This window comes from Monodelphis domestica, chromosome 4, assembly GCF_027887165.1.
Source record: "Monodelphis domestica isolate mMonDom1 chromosome 4, mMonDom1.pri, whole genome shotgun sequence".
Lineage (NCBI taxonomy): Eukaryota > Metazoa > Chordata > Mammalia > Didelphimorphia > Didelphidae > Monodelphis > Monodelphis domestica.
In genome coordinates, this window is record NC_077230.1 from 91435267 (window position 1) to 91456986 (window position 21720).

General features: G+C 33.5%; 1 protein-coding gene across 6 annotated transcripts in view; it reads right to left on the bottom strand.

The window, feature by feature from the left end:
• The window catches only part of ZNF148 (zinc finger protein 148), a 147688-nt gene that overhangs the window by 33870 nt on the left and 92098 nt on the right, over nucleotides 1-21720 (bottom strand). The window lies entirely within an intron of this gene.

The window sequence follows — 21720 nt, forward strand, 5'->3', positions numbered from 1 at the left end:
ACATTACACATGGAAAATATCAAGACCAGTTTGGTGGGATCAAAGAATAGAATATGTAATAATCCTGGAAGGGTAAGTTAGAATAGAAGGCAAAGTAACAGAGACCAACACTTATTGAACAGGAAGAGTTATGATTATTTGATTTAGGAATATCACTTTGCCAACTGTGTTCAAGATGGTTGAAGGGGACGATGGGGAGGAAAATGTCAGGAAGGAGAAAGAGGAGTCAAAGATACCTCCAAGATTACTACATTTTTCTCTAGTTCATTTGAAAATGATAGTTATGTCTTTGTTTTTTTTTAAAACAGTGAGGCAAATGTCAATTTGATATAAAAGAATACTGGGACAGCTGGAGGGCTCAGTGGATTGAGAGCAAGAGTCAGGAGGTCCTAGGTTCAAAACGACCTCAAACACTTCCTAGATAAGTGTAACTGAGCAAGTCACTTAACCTCCATTGCCTTGCCCTTATCACTCTTCTGCTTTAGAACTAAGACAGAAGGTTCATTTGTATAACTAATAACTATCAGAGTAAGAGTTGCACTTAGATCTCTCTCCTGTTCAGTGGACTTTCCATTATACCATTATGTCTTTCCCATTTTCACTCTCAAAGCCATACTTTAAATAAATAACATATGAATTATTTTAATAGTCTTCTAAATGCCCTCTAAGCCTTAAATTTCTCCTTGTACTTCATTTAAATCATCCTGTATAGCAAGTTAATCTTCCTAAAATAAAACTTACAGCTTATCTCTTTGCTAAAATACCTTTAACAGTACCCCTACCACCACCACTGTCTATTAAGAGACAATCAGAAGCCAGAAAAAAATTAAGGGGAAATGGTTTGGTTTTATTTCTTCCTTTCCTCTCACTATTCCATCCCAAAGTTAGTGTTTTTTTCCTCAAACAAATGGAAAAAATTTGGGTTACAAATATTTTCAGAATGACTATGATGTTTAAAGAGTACCTATGGTGTTATTCAGTTCTTTGTGGTACCCAAATGATTTGTTAAAAATTCAATCTGAATTATTTAAATTATTTAAAATACAAAACTCTTTGTTTCATCACAGCATCATAATTTCTTTATGATGGTTTGCAATACAGTATCATTGCCCAAGTACATTTCTGCCTCAAAAAAGGCAATTCTCATTTTCATAAGGATTCTGTGCTTTCTTTGGTTGGGAGCTTCCTTTTGTTGACCTTTGATCTGGAGGTTAGTGGAGATATTTCTGTCTTCCTGACTAGGCCTCAAAGGGGTGGGAATAGACACTGGCTACAGTAGAATTCATTTATTCCTGTAGAAATTAGAAACAAGTTCTTTTTTTTGTCTATAGTTTTCTTTTGCAATATGGCCAATATGTTTTGCATGACTTTACATGTATAAATGATTTTAAATTGCTTGCCTCCTCAAAGAGGAGGGAGGAGAGGGAGGGAATTTGAAACTAAAATTGTTTTTAATGAATGTTTAAAAAATTACATGTAATAGGGAAAAGAAAGGAAAAGGGAAGCTTGGGAAATGAAGGAAAAGAATGGAGAAACAAGGTATTTACTATCTAGCTTGTTGAAAAGGGTCAGGACAGAGGGGAAGAGAAATTCTAACAGTTTTGCAGGTAGAAATATAATTTTTTAAAAAATTCTTACCTTCTATCTTAGAATTTATACTAAGTATCTGTTCCAAGGCAGAAGAGCAATGGGGGTCAAGTAATTTGCCTAGGTTCACGCCACTAGGAAATGTCTGAGGTCAAATTTGAACCCAAGACCTCATGTCTCCAGGCATGGCTCTATACCCACACCAAGCCAACTAGCTGCCCTGATAATTACTTATTAAAAGGTACAAGTTAAAATGTATTTACATTCAGAGTATTTATTTCTATTATCTTCATTAGCATGTTTTCATAATTTCTATATTATAGTAGAATTTTTTTTAAACCAAATTTGATGTTTTGTGATGAAATTACCTCCTGAACATTAGCAATGAGGTGAGGCCTATATGACTGGAAACTCGTGCACAATTAACTCAGAGAAAATGCCATTACTTAACATATACATGCTGTGTGGTTAATTGTTTTTATACAGATTTTATTCTAAAATAAATTTTTCATTTTTTAGCTCAGGAAATTATAAAACCAATTTCTAGCATATAAAAGAATTTTCATATTGTAAACTAATATAAGGGAAAAAAATGTGAGCTGCAAATATTGTCAAATTAAATATACATTTTAAACACCACCAGTATATCCTTAAATATAAAACTGAAGATCTTAAAAAATATGAGAACATGATAAAAAAAATATCATAATAGTACTTTCTTGTGCCCTGATCTAGATGTCTTCAAAATGCTGCTAATTCTGTAAAGGCAACATCATCACAAAGAACTGTTTGATACTATCAAGCAACAAAAAATTCTGAATAACTTCATTTCTAGAATGTAGGACTGACAGAAAAAATGTTAAGAGTTGGGGGACCTGGGTTCATATTCTAACTTTGAAACCTTCAGCAAGTCACTTCACCAGTCTTGTTTCTATCATGTGAAATGTAGATGGGGATAATATACCACCTAGGTTGTTGGGAGGAAGAATTTTGTAAACCTTAAAGTGTTATAGTGATATGAGCTATCATTACTTGTGTAAAAGATTTTTTAAAATCAACTTCTTATAGGATCACTTTACTCTAAAATGCTCTTAATACCTAAAAATGCATACTTTTACCGAAATGCTTCATTGTGACATCAAAGTGACAATACCAATTCCTAAATTTAATTGAACAAACTCACTAAGTTTCTCCTACTATCTATGTATTAATGAAAGGTCTATATATACTAAGAGAGATTATTGGGCTAGGAGGATATTTTTATATATATAAATTAAGTTAAATTAAGTAAAAACAAAGTAATTTACATAAGGAAAAGGTACTAACAATTTAGGGAGGGGTCAAGAAGCTTTCTGTAGGAGGTGAAACTTAAGGTGACTCTATGAAGGAAGCCGTAAGAGGGAGTAGTACAATCCAGGTAACAGTAGACTAGTCTTGTAATTTGGTATATGTGAAGGGGAGTAATGTAAATAAGTCTGGAAATTCAGGTTAGAGAAAAATTGTATAAAGTTTTAAATGCCGAACTGAGTAGTTAGTACTTTACCCTAGAGACAACAGGGAGCCACTGACGATTTCAAGGTTCCACTTCGCTCTCATTAAACTAGCAAAGATAACAAAAGCAGAAAAAGATAAATTTCAGAGGGATGGTGAGAAAACAGGTACACTAATGTGCTGTTGAGAGAGTTACGAACTGGTTCAGGCTTTCTGAAAAGCAATTTGGAACTAAAATCCAAAAGACACTAAGTTGTGGATACCTTTTGATTAAGTAATACCACAGAAATTAAATCAAAAGGAAAAAGATCTATATGTATAAAAATATTCATAGCAACTTTTTTGTGACAGCCCCAAATTGGAAACTAAGGAAGTATTGTTTACTAAACACACTGTGATATAGGAACATAACAGAAGTTTACACTGCCATAAGAAAATGTGAAACAGACAACTGGGAAGCCCTCTATAAAATGATGCAGAATAGGAGAATAATTCATACAATATTATAGAGAAAAATAACTTTGAAAGACTTTAGCACTCAGATGAACACAATAATAAGTCATGAGTCCAAAAGAATGAAGATGGCTCATGCCACTTATTCCTGACCAAGAGGTGATTTGAAAAGACGTACATTTCTAGACAAGGTCAATGAAGAAATTTGTTTTGCTGGTTAGTTTAATTATATATTAAGGTCTTTATTTTTTGGAAGGGAAGTGGAAGGAATAATGGGAGAGAGAGATTTTTAAAACAAACATAAGGCTTTCCCAGTTATGCTAATATAGCTATGTCATGAAATTCAAGTCTCAAAGGAGCAAAGATCTAGAGCTAAAAGGAAACATGGAACAGAGAAGGCATCTAGTACAACTTTTCATTTTATAGATATGGAAACTGAGGCCAAGGGAAGTTCTAAGCAACTTGTCCAAAGTCACACAAAATGAGAGTTGATGAGACTACCAAGTTAAATAGTATAGATGAACAAGAGAAGAGAAGAGGGCTCAGGTTCCCTAAAGAATGGGGTTTAAACTCCTCATCTTGCCATCTAAAGCATTCCAAAATTTTGTATCAACATTTCTTTGCCATTCAATCTTCCATTATTCCCCAATATGATATTTCTGCACTAGCCACACCAGATTCCTCAAGTCCCCTTTCCTCATCATTATTTCTTCGGCTCACTCTGTCTATCACTCCATATCATCTACTTTCTTGTTCCTATCTACAATCTCCAGCTTAAGAATGATTTCCTATACTGGTACAGGGTATATACAATAAAAGGATTCCTAGCCAGAAAACAAATTGTCACTAAAGTAAGATCTCTCTGATGTTAATACCTCAAAATTTTTGTTTAACTTACTTCCTGGGTACCTTTCTTTCTCTGTACTTTCAATCCTCCTATGTAGATCTTGATCCATTGTTTATTAATACCTCTAATATTTAGGTTTGTCTTTACATATGCTTTCCAATCTGAATTTTGAGTCCACTTTACTTTGATATTCAACTGAAGTCCTGAGTACTTACCAGTATTTGACCTGACCCAGATTGCAAGCTTCAACATTCTCATGCTTCTATAGGGCCCAGATTTCCATTATAGCACTGTGATTCTAGTGCTGACAGGGCCTCACATTTGAAATACCCCCCTTCAAGACTACCTTATATATTCAAGACTACCTTATATATCACCTTCGCCATGAAATCTTCCTTCCCCAACCACCTGGATCCACTTTGATCTCTTCTTTCTCAAGGCTTCTACATATTCATTGTCTATACTATTCATGCTGGTAAAAAAATAATATGATTAAAATCAACATTTATTAATGTACAAAGTATATACAAATTCCTGCCTCTCAAGTAGTAGAAATACAATATATACATAAGTTAGTATAAGTGATTTAGGATGGAGGACTCACTAACTGGGTAGATGGAGTGGTTCACATAAGAGGTGGCACTAAAAGATGACAGTGACAGAGATTCAGAGAGTCAAAAGTGAGGAGGGAATGTATTCCAGGCATGAAGGTCAGCTTTTGTCAATGCATGACAGCAGGGGATGAAATGCTGAATTTAAGAATAGTCCAGTTTGGCTGAACCATAGATTAGGTGGAAGGGAGTAATGTGAAATACAGTTTAAAAGACAGAAAGGAGCCAGACTGTATTATCCTAAAGGCAATAGGATTTTTGAGGAAGGAAATGAGTAATATTATCAGATGTGTGCCTAAGGTAGATCCCTTTGGCAATTGTGTTGAGGACAAATGGCAAAGAGGAGAAAACCACTTATTAGGCTATTTCAATAGTTCAGACAAAAGGTCCTGAAGACTGATTAGGATGGCACCTTAAGAAAGAGAATGGAATGAGTACAAGAAATATCATGGAAGCAGAACTGGCAAACCTATTATCTCTTCAGGGATGGAACTCCCATTATGGAAATTTTCTTCACCCAAAGTAAATGGTAATGTTATCTGTGACTTAATAGGGATGTAATTAAGGGCATTAAGAGGTTATATGACAGACCATGGTCACACGCTAATATATGTCACAGGCAGTATCTGAACCCTTACTTTCTTTTCTTAAGGCTGGCCCAAGCACCCTATAGCACACTGCTTCTCATTTAAATGGACTGATCTAAAAGTGGTCCTGATATGATAGATAAAATATAAAAGAAAAAATTTTGTGTCATAAGGATAAAGAATTCTGAGAAACACAGGAAGACATTTAATAAGTGGTATAGAAGAAAGAATAGCCAAAATAATAATATACATAATGAGTTTAACAATGTAAAAAAAGACATTAAAAATCAGGTCAAATAATATGAACCATGTCAGTCAGTAAATAAACTTTTTTTAAGTTCAACTATGTGCCTGGCACTATGCTAAGACCTTGCAATACAAAGAAAAAAAAAAAGACAGTCCTGGCCCTTCAAGGAACTGCAATCTATAATGAAGAAAACAAGTGAATAAATATGTACAAATAAGCTCCTCTGGAGAAATAGTTGGTCACAAATCTTTCAAAATTGGTTTTCTTTTTTAAAAATTATATTAAACTTTTTTTAATCAGAAAAATTCACATTCTTTCTACTTTCCCTGCCTTCTAATTGAGAAAGTAAAAGAAACATGTGTTTTAAATATGTATAGTAAAGCAAAACAATTTTACACATTAGCCAAATGCAAATTTTTTTTCTCATTCAGTACTGTGAGTCCCTCATCCCTCTATTAGCATGTTTCATCATGAGTCTTATAAATTGTGTGAGGCCATTTAATTGATCAGAGTTCCTAAATATTACAATGTCCTCTAAAAAAACTGTTATTGTATATTATTCTCCTGGATCTGATCACCAAACTGCATCAGTTCATACAACTCTTACCAGGTTTTTCTAAAATTATTCCCTTGATGATTTCTTAAAGGACAACAGTATTTAATTTTTATTTTTTTATTCTCGGTTTCAAATTCTCTTCCAAATTCTTTTCCACCCTATCATCCCTCTCCAGTCTATTGAGAATTTAAGAAAAACAAAAAACTTTATAAATATGCAAAGGGAGGGAGGGAGGAAGGGAGGGAAAGAAAAAGGGAAGGAGGGAGAAAGTAAACATGCTTCAATTTAGATTGAGAGTAAAATTTCTCTATTTGGAGGTAGATGGCATATTTCATCACAAGCTCTTTAGAGTTGTGGTTGGTCATTGTTTTAGTAATTGATTATTTTTACAACATTGCAGTTATTGTTTAGACTTTTCCTGGTTCTACTAACTTTTGTTGGCATCACTTCATATAAGACAACCCAGATTTTTCCGACACCATCCCCTTCATCATTTTTAAAGGACAAGAGTACTCTATCCCATTCATCTACCAAAATTTGTTCAATCATTCCCTAAATGATAAAAAATTTCTTTGGTTTCCAATTCATTGCTACCACAAAAAGAGTTGCTATAAATATTTATGTATGTAAGTGTGCTTGTCTTTATTCTTTGATCTCTTTGGAAACACAGAACAAGGAACAATGTTGCTGGGTCAAAGGGTATGTAGAATTTAATAGATTTGGGGCATAGTTCAAAACTGTTTTCTAGAAAAGTTGAACTACTTCATAATTCCACCAACAATGTTATCAGTTTCTCTCTTTTCCAAGTCTCCCCAGCATTTGTCATTTTCCTTTTTTGTGATCTTAACCATTCTAATAGCTATAGAAATTGCCACAGAGTTCTTTAATAATTAACAATTGATAATACATTATAACTAGTAACTAATTAGTAATAATTATTTGATTATAATTATTCATAATTGAGAAACTTTGTTAGCTATTGATAACTTGGGTTTCTTCTGCCAAAAATTACCTTATATAAATAGGGGAATACCTCTTCTCATAAATTTGAGTCAGTTCCCTACACATTTCAAAAATGAAATCTTTATCAGAGAATTTTGCTGCAAAGATTCCCCCTACCCCAGCTTCCTGCTCCCCCCACCCCAATATTGGCTACATTGGTTTTATTTGTGCAAAAACTTTTATGTACTCAAGATCATCAATTTTACTTCTTCATCTCATGGACTCTTCTATTCACAGATCTGACAAGTTGGCATTGGTGAACCTTTTAGAGAGTATGTGGCCAAAATGCACCTTCAAGCTGCCTGTAGGTCCCATATATTACCTTAGACAGCAGAGGGAGGAAGTGCTAGTACTGGGCTGCTAGACAGAGGGGTGGGGCATGTGAACATCATACCCAAGAGTGGTGGAAAGGTGGAATAGAACAACTTCCTCTGGCACACCAGGGCACATATGCCATGTCTTCACCAACATGGTAATAGGTAATTCCTTCCATTAATACTTGCTTATAATGTCATCTTTTATTTGTGAAGTCATTTTAAGCATATGGTGGTATGCAGATCTATGTCTAGTTTCTTCCAGACAATTTTCCAGTCTTCCCCAACAGTTTTTGTTGAATAGTGAGTTCTTTCCCTAATAGTTGGCATTTTGGTTAAAAAAAAAAAACACTTAAGTTTTACTTTGCTCATTTGTTTCTGCATATTATGTGCCTAGTCTGTCCAATGAATGAGTTATCTATTTCTTACTCAATATCAAATTGTTTTAATGTAATATAGATTCAGTATGAATAGGCCCCCTCCCTTCTTATTAAAAAAAATAATTGATTCTCTTAATATCCTTGACCTTTTGTTTGCCCAGATGAATTCTTATAACTGTTTTTCTAGCTCCATAAATTCACTGGTAACTTGATTGGTTGACACTGAATAAGTAAATTAATTTAGGTAATATAACTTTTATAGTATCAATTCAGTCTACCAATAAGGAATTAATGTGAATAATAATAGTTTTCTAAGTAAACCATCATGTCATCTGTAAAAAGAGCTATTTTTGCTGCTTCTTTGCCTATCCTTATTTCTTCGATGTATTTTTCTTGTCTTATTGCTATAGGTAGCTTTTCTAGTACAATATTAAATACTAATGGTGGTGAATATACATTCTTACTTCACCTCTGATCTTATAAGGAAAGCTTCTAACTTATTCTCATTACAGATGATGCTTTTTCTTGGTTTTAGATACTACTTGTCATTTTAAGGAAAACTCAATTTATTAATAACTGTTACTAGTATTTTTAACAAAATCAGGTGCTATATTTTGTCAGATGCTTATCTACTGAAATAATCACAATTTTAGCTAGTTTGTAGTATTAATATGGTCAATTATACTTATAACTTTCCTATACTGAACCAGCCCTGCCTTCCTGACATAAATTCCATCCGGTCATTGTAACATATTACTGTAATCTCCTTCCTGATATTTTCTTTAAAATTCTGTGTCAATATTCATTAGAGAAATTAGTCTCTCTCTGGTTTAGCTTTCCTTAGTTTAGATGTCAAGTCCATATTTCTATCATGGAAGGAATCTGAGAGGATCCCTTCCTTACTGATTTTTTAAAACAGTTTATATGGTATTGGAATTATTCTTTAAATATTGAATAAGAGTTCACTGGTAAATCCACCTGATCCTGAGGCTTTTCTGAGGGGAATTCATTTATGGCTTATTTAACTTCTTAATCTTAGATGTTATTGTTTAGTTCAGTCATGTCTGACTCTTCATGACCCTTTTTGATATTTTCTTGGCAAAGATCCTATAGTAGTTTGTCATCTCCATCTTATTTTACAGATAATGAAACTAAGGCAAACAGGGTTATGTGATTTGTCCAGGATCACACAGCTAGTAACTATCTGAGGCCATGTCTGAGACCACATTTGAACTCGAGTCTTCCTGACTCTAGGCCAGTCATTCTATCCACTCACTACACCACCTAGCTCCCTGCCTCATTTTTAAGAGAGAGTTATTTGAATATTCTATTTTCTAATCTGTTAACCTGGACAACTGATATTTTTAAAACTATTCCACTTATTTCATTTAGATTATTAGTTTTTGGTGAAATAGCTCCTCATTATTGCTTTTAATTCTTCACTGGTTGCAAATCCTTCTTTCATTTTTAGGCTTGAAAATTTGGTTTTCTTTCTTTTTCTTAATCAACTAATAGTTTATCTATTTGATTGTGGAGTGTTTTTTTGTTGTTGTTGTTGTTTTTTAAACCCTTACTTTCCGTCTTGGAATCAATATTGTGTATTGGTTCCAAGGCAGAAGAATGGTATGGACAAGGCAATGGGGGTTAAGTGATTTGCCCAGGGTCACACAGCTGGGAAATATCTGAGGCCAGATTTGAACCCAGGACCTCCTGTACTCTGGGCCTGGCTCTCAATCTACTGAGTCACCCAACTGCCCCCTGTTTTGTTTTTTTAATAACTTCTTTTTTTTTTTTAGTAGCTTCTTTTATTTACAATGCCAATGGGTATTTTTACTCTTAGTTTTTTTACTCTATCCTTTGATTTCAGGATTTCTATTTTGGGGTTTAATGGGAGGGGATTAATTTGTTGTTTTTCTAGATTATTTTAACTGCATCCTCAAATCAATGATCTGCTCTTTATCTTACTCATGTGATCATTTCAAGATAGAAATGTTCCCTTAAATATTACTTTGGAGGTGACACAATTTTTAGTTTGCTGCCTCCTTGTTTCTATTCTCTTTAATGAAATTACTGTTTCTATGATTTTTTCTTTGACCTATTCATTCTTTAGGGTTAAGTTATTTAGTGTCCAATTAAATTTTTAATTCATGCTTTCAAGGTCCTGTTCTGAATATAATTTTTATAGTTTTATATAGTTTATATATAATTTTATATTCACTATAATGCTTTATAGTGAATAAGATGCATTTAATAGTTCTGCTTTCTGCATTTGGTTATAAGGTTTATGTACTCTAATACTTGGTCAATTTTTGTGAAGGTATTATATACAGTTTAAATTAAGTATACATCTTTCTATGCTCAATAAACTTACAGAAGTCTATCATATCCAATTGTTCTAAAATTCTATTCATCTCTTTCTTTTCTTGTTTATTTTATGGTTAGAATTATTTAGGTCCGAATGGGGTCAACTGAAGTTCCTCACTAATTTAGTTTTACTGTCTATTTCTTTTTCAAATTCAATTAGCTTTGTCTTTAAGAATTTAGATAATCTGTCATTTGGTACATGTGTTTATGTGTATATGTGTCTCTCTCCCTTTGTGTGTATTTATTTTTTTAAACCCTTACTTTCTCTCCTGGAACAACTCTAAGCAGAAAGGTAAGGGCTATGCAAACAGGAGTTAAGGGACTTGCTCAGGGTCATACACCTAGGAAGTAACAGAGGCCAGATTTGAATCCAAGTCCTCCTGACTCCAGGCCTGGCGCTCTATCCACTGTGCCACCTAGATGCCTGCAGTATATATTCTTTTGGTCTGGACATTAACTCACTGTCTAGAATACCTTTTAGTAACACATAGCTTCCCTATTTATCTATTTTAATTCGTTCTAATTTTGCATTTCCTTTTCCTGAGATCATGATAACTACTATTATCCATGTCTTTTTTATTTCACGAAAGCCTAACAGTTTCTGCTCTAGCACATACATACACACACACACACACACACACACACACGCGCGCGCGTCCGCGCACACACACACACACACACACACACACACACATATAAATAATACATATAAAAACATATAAATAAAAAACCCTAGAATTAAGAGGATCTGGGAAAGACTTTCTGTAGAGGATAGAATTTTAGTTAGAACTTAAAAGGAAGTGAAGAGGCAAAGATGAGGCAGAGCGTTCCAGGCACAGGTGACAGCCAGGGGAAGGAAGAAGGAGGGAGGCAGTTTAGAAGGAAGGAAGGACCACCAGAGTTTACTGAATGGGAAGGTAGCATGGTTGAACATGCAACAGATGCAAGCCTAGGATAATGGGAAAATGGTGATGTCCTCAACTATAAGAGGGAATTTGGAAGTGGAAAGGGCTTAGGGAAAAAGTAAATGAGTTCAAATTTCTATATATTGAATTTCAGGTGTCTACTGAACATATAATTCAAGTTATGAATTCAAGAATTCAAATTCTTAAAGGCAGTTGTGAGATATAAGTCTAGGTCGGCAAAACAGTTAGGGATTAACAAATGAAATAGGATTGAGAGAGAAGATGGCTCAGGACAGAGCCCTATGAAATAACCACAATTAGTGGATGTGACCTGGATATGGGGAGACTGAAAAAGAGTAGTCTGAAAGGTAGGAGAAACAGGAGGGATTGGTTTTAAAAAAAAAACACCTATAGAAGAGAATACCAAGAAGAAGGTGATCAACAGAGTCAAAAAAAGAGACTTAGAAGAATGAAGATTGATAAATACCTTTGACCCCAAAATCCAACTACCAAGCATATGCCCCAACAATGTACAAGATAGAAAGGTTCCATATATCCAATATATTTTAATGGCAATTTCTTGAATGCAGGAATTGAAAACAAAGTAGATGCCCATGAAACTGTAGGACATGGAATGGCATATTACTGTGCCATGAAAAATAACTTAGAAAAGCACTGAAAGACTTACATGAACTGAAGTAAATAAACAGAAAGAAGAAAGCAATATATGTAATGACAATAATGTAAAGAGAATAAGCAAATTTTAAAACCTTGAATTCTGTATGATTATAATCACCAAATCTAACCCACAAAGATATGAGAATGTACTTTTCTTTCTTCTTTGCATAAAGTAGAGACTATGGACGTGGAGAATTTGATATGTTGAAGGAACTAGGCTGATAGGCTGGTTTATTTGGTAGAATTACCTTTTTTTCCTTTCCATTTCTATTCTGTTAAAAAGGGATCCTACTCTAGATCCTGGGGAAAGGAAAGAAATGAAAGTGACATAAGAACAAAAGAAAAAGGAACGAGGACAAGAGGTTGACAAAAGAAAGGAAAGATCTATAAATGATTTTTATAATAAATGATTTTCCCTGACAAAGACAGTAGAACCACTACACTTAAAATTCTAATAGTTCCAGGTATGCTTAGAAAGGAAGAAATGTTAAGATACCAAAAATAGGGAAAACAGGAGGACTGAACAATATGTACAAAAGGGATTTGAAAACGAGTAATTGTGAGAATGCTAAGACATCAGTTTTCAATGAGGGTAAGATATCAAAGGCCTGAACAACCTTATTACTGGGGAATGGGGGGAGGGCACAGTTGCCAAGAGAAATTATTATAACTCCAGACCTTTACAGAGTCTTACTCTGATACCTCATTATGGCACTGACTACATTCTTGAAGGCTAAGCCAGTAGAATATAAATGCTGGCAGACTCTATGATGTTGGAAAACCTTCAGTTATAGTCTCAATGACAAGTATAGTTTGCTTTCCAAGGACCAGGCCAGCTAATCAAAAGGCACTCATCACCAGTAGACTGGCTGCTTGGTTATGAATTCTTTGGCCATGGCAACTCAAGAAACAGACAAATAAAATACAATACTACTCTTCTGCAATAATAATGGCAGAATGGCAGAAAAGGAAGGAGATGGTACTAAGAATTACAGCTCTAAATTGTAACTTGGCTATTAGTACTGTGAATAAGAGGATCCTCATCTATGGAGTGGACATACAACTAGAGGAGTTGAATCTTAACAAAGCTTGACTATTCTTTCTACAAAAGGAAAGAAATAAAAGATGAAGTTTGGACCTAAACTGAAGAAGAGCTTACAAGTTTTCCTTAGAGAAACAAGAAATTAGTTTTTTCATATAAGAAGGGAAAGGCAGACTTGAAATACCCAGGAGCTATTAGAAACCCCACAATGTCAATAACAAAGTGAGCATAAAGACCTGTACTCATTTATAGGATCCTCTGTGCCAAAATTATGGAAAGATATGAACAAAGGGAAAGTCATGGCCAAGCAATGCACAGAATGGGCAGGATTGGATGGGTTGTGATCTGCATGATTAGAGGAAATACCCAAATTGATAAGATCACATATTCATTTAAGTATATATGATTAATCTATACATATACTGAGAATATTCTTGACAAAGAATTAAAATGGATCAGGTAGGCTTTTGTAAGTAATATTCTATAGGCAACCACAATTTTATCACCACATAACTAACCAAAAAATGTACAGAATGCAAGATTTACTGTGCTTATTGTTAGTTGAAATAAAAAACTTTAATCTATCAGAGCAAAACACCACCTTAAAGTTCTCCAAAAATGTATTGAATACATATGTCAATATTATACAAGATTCCTTGAAATGTATAAAAGGTAATTAATTTTACAATAAGAAAAAGCCAAGAGAAAGAAATATGCCTAACTGTCCAAACTATGGCATGTAGTTGGAAGAACAAGGTAAGAGTTTTTCTATCAGTATATATAAAAAGACAAAAAGCAAATAGACAAACAATGGGTTGGGCACAGAAATTAAGTGGAAGAAAGAGGAAAAATGGATTGCTGGTTTAATGATTCTATGTTTCAACAAAAGTCCATCCTTAAAATACTAATACTCTTCCAGTGTTTCTGTACAGTTATAAGACATAGAATAGTAGGTTCTGAAGATTCAGAAAGAGAAAATTACAATGAAAAGATAAATGGCAATTTTTGAGCAGATTATTATTTAGACATTTCAGTCATGTCCAACTTCCTGTGACTCTCTTTGGGATTTTCTTGGCAGACACTAGAATGGTTTGCCATTTCCTTCTACAGTTCATTTGATGGATGAGGAAACTGAGGCTAATAGGGTTAAGTTTGACTTGCCCAGAGGCACATAGCTAATAAATGTCTGAGGCCAGATTTGAGTCTGAGTCAGGTCTTCCCGACTCCTGGTCCAGTACTCTATCCACTGTAGCATCCAGCTGTTCCACACTATATGAGTAAACTATAATATTTTATGAAAACACAATTACAAAGTATACATATACTTTGTACAATACAATAAACACACACACACACACACACACACACACACACACACACACACACACACAGAAGTGTAAAAGATGACATTTTTAAAAGTAGGAATAAAAAAGCTGACAGACCAGTCATGTGGCAGCAATGAGAGATATCTAGGTTGTATGCCCTGCTGCCATCCATAGAATATCAAGAGAAATCAAGGAAAATTGTAAATAAGTGAACATTATGGAAAAATTATGGGAGGACATGAATAAAAAATACAAGACAGATAGGTATTTCCATGTTATGAAATATATCCTTGGAGAAAAGACCTCACACAAATGAAGCCATATTCCATTTAAGTATTTTGAGTAAGATTAAAAAAGTGGCAGTCAGAAGATTTGAGTTTGTATCCCAGCACTAACACTTATTATGTCACTTAACTTTTTGATGCCTCAGTTTATTTATAAAACAAGGATACTAAAACTGTTTAAAACCTACCTCACAGCTTGTGAGGATCATGTAATAAGCCAATGTATGCAAAAACACTTTACAATCAAAAAGCCCCAAATTAATATCAATTATCATCAGTTATTAGTATATTCTAAATAGAACACTAGGCAGATTTGTTAACATTCCCATCCTTTTCTTCTTCATTTAGCTAAATGAAAAGTTAAATGATAAGTCACTTAAACTCTGAACCCCAGTTTCTTCATTTGAATGGAGATAATGCTTTCAGCTCCTTCTTTACAGGTTTCTTATGAGATGTGTTTAACAAACTATATAAATGTAAAAAGTTATTATGTAAACATAAGTGATAATTTTAAAAAATAACTAATCAATCTTGGTCTCAATGAAAGCGTATTAGACATACCCACAGAGACAACCTAATCTAGTGGAAAGAATACTGTTTCTGGAAATCACAGAATAATGAATTTGCATCTTCCCCCTTATTATCTGTGTAAATCTCCAGACATCAATTTTCTCAACTGTAAACTGAAATTTATTTATTTAGTGAATATTTTGCACTAAGATCCTATGACTCTCTCATTAGAAAGATGGGGGTTCAGATGTTGATATCCTGTCACATGAAGACATTATTTCAGTTAGTTTTGCTTAACTTATTCCAAGGGGTGAAGAGGGAAGAACATGTCAGGAAGTATCTACTATATAAAATCTGTAAAAGGGAATTCTTAATTCCTTTTTTTCTAATTTAACGAGGATCCTTTTACCATAGAGATGTATAAAGATATACCAGCCCACAGTGAAAGGAAGTAGAAATCAGAGACAGGAAGTGAGGTAAGAAGGGGTTATAAAAGGCCAGCCTGAGGACTGAGAGGTGTTTTTTTTTGGTTGGGAGATGGTTGGTAGTTGGTCATTGGTCGTTGGGGGTTGATTGCTGGTGGTGTGGATTGGTGATTAGTTGGTGGTTGGGAGATAGACCTTTTTCCTGTATTTCCTCCTTTACTATATTCATTTTACAATATTCTTCTACTATCTCCATTTAATAAAACTAAATTGTTAATTGTTAAAAGCTGCTGAAAGTTTTCTTTTCTCTGACTTAAAGGAACAATGCTAATTTACGACTCTACTATATTCTCATTAAAACTTATTAAAAGCTGCTCTCTTATTTTGGCAAAACTACTAATTTAACCCTTATAAGCCAAAAGTTTCAATTGAATGTTTAAAATATAAAAAATGTGTAATATCACAGAATTTATTATAATTTTATAGACCCACAAATATAACAAATGTAGAACAAAAATTAAAATAAATGCCACATTGATCTTTTTTTAACTTGCAGTTTAATAAGAAAAATTTTAAGTGGCATAGGTTTTCTACATGTTCAGTGCTTAACTATTAACTATTTATCAACACACTTTTAAAGAAATAGTTTGTTGAGTGAATATTCCATACAGAGAATATAATCACAATTTCCAAGTTAAATCCAAGGTAATTTTCCTTTAGCACAAATTAAGACTTATATCAATGCTATCTGTCTTCAACATCACCAGCAGCTTAGAATTCTGACGACAATCTTTAGCGCAAAACAAATAGTTCCTTAAGTCTTGTAAATTTAAATTAGAGCTAAAAAAGCCTTATATTGTCTTTTTTCGATAAAATTCTTTGTTGGAAGGGGAAGAGGTAATCAGCAGCTGGCACTTTAAAAAGTAAAAGGGAAAACTGAAATTTCTGTACTTGAAAGAAAGCCAAAGTACAGATCCAAGTCACTAGTCCAACTCATTTTTTTAAAGTTATTATTCAACTGTTTTGTTTTTTGAGTTGTGAATAAAACTCAAGATTATAATGAGAACTAGGAAAAACCTACAAGAGGCATTTCCCAGTGTCCCTAACTAAAGCTTTTGATGAGTATGAGGCAGAAGCCTGGGGGGGGGGAGGGGGGGGGGGGGAGAAGCAGAGTTTTTAAAGAAGAAACCTATTAAACATTCCCAAATATAAGTCATATGAACTTTTATATTTTTCAATGAGGAAGGAAAGGAAAGATCATTTTATAAACCTTTCTTGATTATCAATACACTGGAATGAAAACCATTATGTTATGAAAATGCAACAAATAACAAAAAAACAGAAAATTAATTGTAGCTTGTTAGAAAACTTTATTTTATTTATTTATTTTAAGACCTTACCTTCCATCTTAGAATCAATACTGTGTATTAGTTCTAAGGTAGAAGAGTGGTAAGGGCTAGGCAATGGGGGTTAAGTGACTTGCCCAGGGTCACACAGCTAGAAGTGTCTGCGGCCAAATTTGAAACTAGGACCTCCCAACTCTAGGCCTGGATCTCAATCCACTGAGACTACCCAGTTGCCCCCTAGAAAGTTATTTTAAAAATACAGGCAGATTAGAGAAATGCAAATCAAAACAACTGTGGGATTGGCCAATATGACAGTAAAGGAAAATAATAAATGTTGGATGGGATATGGCAAAATTAGGACACTAATGCATTGTTGGTGAAGTTGTAAATTGATCTAGCCATTCTGGGAGGTAATTTGGAATTATATCCAAAGGGCTTTAAAAAGATTGCATGTCCTTTGATCCAGCTATACTACTACTGAGTTTGTACCCCCAAAGAGATTTTTTTTAAAGTTTGTACAAAAATATTTAAAGCTGTGCTTTTTGTGGTGGCAAAAAATTGGAAAATGGGACGGGGGTTGGGGGGTTCCCTTGACTCCTTGACTGGGGAATGACTGAACAAATTGTGGCATATGATGGCGATAGAATACTATTGTGCTCTAAGGAATGATGAACTACTTGATTTCTAGAAGAACTGGAAAGACCTCCATGAACTGATGTGGAGTAAAATGAGCAGAACCAGGAGAACATTGTCCACAGTAACTGAAACATTATGGGGCAATCAAATGTAATAGACTGCTACTAATAGCAATGCAGATATCAAGAACAATCCCATGGAATTTATGAAAAAGAATGCTATTCACATCAAGAGAAAGAACTATGGGAGTAGAAATGCAGAAGAAAAACATATGATTTAGGGTTGTGGTTTTTAAAAGAATACTCTATTACAAATATGAATAATATGGAAATGAGTTTTTAGTAACAAGACATGTATAAACCAGTGGATTGCTTATCAGCTCCAAGAGTATGTAACCATGGAAAAATAGTCTAAAAAAATAATAATGTTTAAAAAAAGTAATTAAAGCATCAAGGCCAAACTCTCTTAAAAAAAAAAACACAACCTAGAAACAGGCTCCAAGGATAACTACTTAATGGTCTATTATCTGGTGGTTAAATTAGCTTAGAAAAATTGAAGAAGAATAAAGGAAAATATTTTCACCTCATTGAAAGCAGACAAATTTGATTTCCAAAAGCAAAGAGTCTGGAAGCTTTTTATACATAATAAAATAACATGATGAGTAAGACAGTAAATTAAGCCTTTAAAAGACTCAAAATAAACATTATCTTATTTATTTGGTTGGCATTTTGAAAATGCCTGCAAAAGGGAAGGCTCATAGTTAAACACCTGATCATAAAGTAAATGTTTACCAGGTAAGATCAATATTTAACTTCAGGATGCACTTGAGCAGCAAAGCTACAGTTGTATCTAAGCAAAATTATTTAGAATGGAAAGTTTGTCTTCAGTAATTCAAGGCCCCTTAATTGTCCTAGAATATTAAAGGCTCTCATACTTTCTTCTACCTCTCAAAAAACTATCCTCAGAAAGAGCAATGAAATTCCAAAACAAAATTGTCTGATAAAAACTTCACAAAAGCTACATTTTAGTAGAAAGTGCTTTAAACCAATGGAATGCAATTCACTTAGGGAATTTCAGTCTTTGAGCAATGGATGAGAGATATTTCTTTTGGCCATGGGATCTTATACTCCTGAAATATGGGGGTTAGATAACCTTTTGAGTACTTTGAATTCTTATAGCAAATTACGCAGTACCAAATTGGTACCTATTTTGCTTGTCTATTAAGTCAGTCCTAGTGTAGGGAAAGAAGGTGTCTATTTCTAGGTTGTGCTACAAAAGCTTCCTATCTGAAACCAAAATCTAATTTGGATACCAAATTAAACAAACTAAGTTTTGGCCCTAAGACCATACCAAAAGTCTTTACAATGTTTTCTAATCCCTTTGAATGAATTATATGTATCCAATGATCTTGAAATGTTTTGCTTTGTTTTGTTTTGTTTTTTGAGCATGCGAAAAGAGAGGTGTAATAAAGGGAAAGAAGTTCATATCAAGACAGGGGAAAACAGTGCACTTGTGTGGCTAAAGTAAAGGTAAGGCTACATTATTTTTAAAAAATGTTTACTGAAAAAATACATCTGAGATGTATTTTTCTTTCCATACTGACTCCATTCACATTTGGTATTTTCAAAGAGCAACCAATTAACTTTAAAGACAACTAACACAAGAAATGTTTTGGTGTCAGTTCTATTATCAAAGAAATTTCAATGAATGTATATATATTTACTAAAGGCAGTATAATTACAATCAAAAGAAATATTCAAGAACAGAGACAAAGTACTGGATCTGACTGGTACAAAACAAACAACAAAGATCATATATCAACATAACAGGATTCTACTTATAAACCTATAACAGGCCTCCACAACCTCCTTGATCACAAATCAAGGCTTTGATTCTTATGTTATTTATATATAAATTAAGCGGATCAAAGTAATAAACTACATCCCCAGTAATATCAGTTTCCTCCTGTAAGAAAAAAAATGCATGCAAAGGTAAAAGCATTTTTTTGAAAGCCATCTTCTTAAGGGACCATGGTAAAATCAAATCATGATAGTACCCTTGTGTACCTCTCATCTTCTTTGTCAACATTTATTACAACCCAGATTTTCAGATTCTTCAAATTATAAGAAAATTTCTTTCTTTTTTCACTTCACTTGCTTCTTCTTTCCTGTCCCAATGTTATTAAGTCTCAGAGAAATAAAATCCATAAATTGAGATTGGTATGCTTCTGCTGAGAACATGCAAATTCTCCCAGAGAAGTCTTGGTCATAGGTCAACTTGTGATCTCCCAACAAGTAAATAATCTATTTCACACACAATCAATCTAAAAAATTAAAAGTGTTTAGGAAACTAGACTATTTTGAAACCCAACACAGAACAAATATTTGTCTCCAATTCAGAAAGTTTTGAATCTATCCATGGTTAGAATAGGGGAGATGGGGAAAAGAAGAAAAATTAAATGGAGATAAAAGACATTTCCAAAACTCAGTAGGGATTTAAGTGTTTTTCTGTTTTCCAGTAGGTAAAATGTTTCTTTTAATGAAGTTCGTGGTAAAAGGTATTTTAAAAAAACAAGGACAAATGAATGTTCAGCTCTTTTCAGAATTATACTAGTAAAATTCAGAATTGTAGGCAAAGTGCCATACAAAACAATCTTATTAAATAAAGTGATAGATCTCTGTCTGTGGAGCTCAAGTCCAAGCAAAGCAGCTACATTCACATCTCTTTGTTTCAAGGGTTAAGGAAGCTGAAATAAAATGAAAAGAAGAAAAGCTTCTATGTGACTATCTTCTTCAACTGGCCCTGCTGACAGTACGATTTGAGAGTCCTAATGAATAACAGAATATTTGCATGTTCTTGTTTGCTCAGCACACACACACACATGTATACACAGATGCACACAGAAAACACACAGAAATGTGTGACTCCACTCCTCAACTAATTTTCCAATATTTGCACATATATTACTAACAATACTGATTTAAATGCTACAACCAAACAAGAGTATAGTCATTCATAGGTTTTCCTATTTTCTTTTAATAATGATAATGGCCAAGAGTTGGATTAAAATCCCAAAATATCTCTATATCTTACCATGCTTATGAAGGTATCAAAGTCATGCAACAAAATGTAGAACAATTTATGAAACTTGGTTTATAAATAAAAACATAAATGCAAACACACAGAAATTAAAACTGTTTTTAAATGTTTAGTTTAAAAGTTTGAGTGTTCCTTGAAAACATGAAAACCTCAAAAATTAAAATCCAAATGTATAAATCAAATAAATTAGGAGGTGGTCATTCATACTTAAAAGGATTTACAATAGGGTTTCTTTAAACCAGGGTTTCTTAAACCAGAATATGTAAACTTTTAAAACAAATAATATTTTGGTAACTATATAATTGAATTGTCTTCCTTTGTTATACTGTGTATTTTATTCATTTAAAAATATTATTGTGAGAAGGGATCCATAGGTTCCATGAGACTGCCAAAGAAGTCCATGACACAAAAAAAGGTTAAGAAACCCTGTGTTAAACAATGACCTTCCCTAGGCTTCCCAAATGTTTGTTTATAGATGATTAACTAATTGGCTAAGAAGCATAAAGCTCCATAGTTAGGAGCCATTGCCCAATGATGATCAAAATGAAAAGAGAATTAAATTCATAAGAGATTCACATTCAATTTTTTCTGGATTTTTCTACTACTAAATCAAAATACATCTCAGGTTAGAGGCTTTGACCAATTCTCATCAAGTTAACTGGAGGAAGTCAAGACAAAAAACAAGAGCAGCAGAGTGAGGAGGTCTGGAGTTTTATATAAACTCTGCCCTTCACAAACTAGCAGTGTGACCTTGGACAAATCACTTAACCTCTCTGGACATTGAGTTCTAATCTGTAAAATGAAGTTAGATGAAATGACCTTGAGAATCCCTTTTACCTCTAGTTTTTATGTTTCTAATTATCATCAATAAAAATCTTATATACTTTAAATGTTTTGAGGAGGAGTTCAATGAAAAAGCCTTAATGACTTTTTTTAAAAGGACCTAATTTTATGACATGTTCTTTGGTATTACACTTGTGTATTGCTTAATATGGACTGTTGCTTCAAAATAATTTATTGGACTATGATAT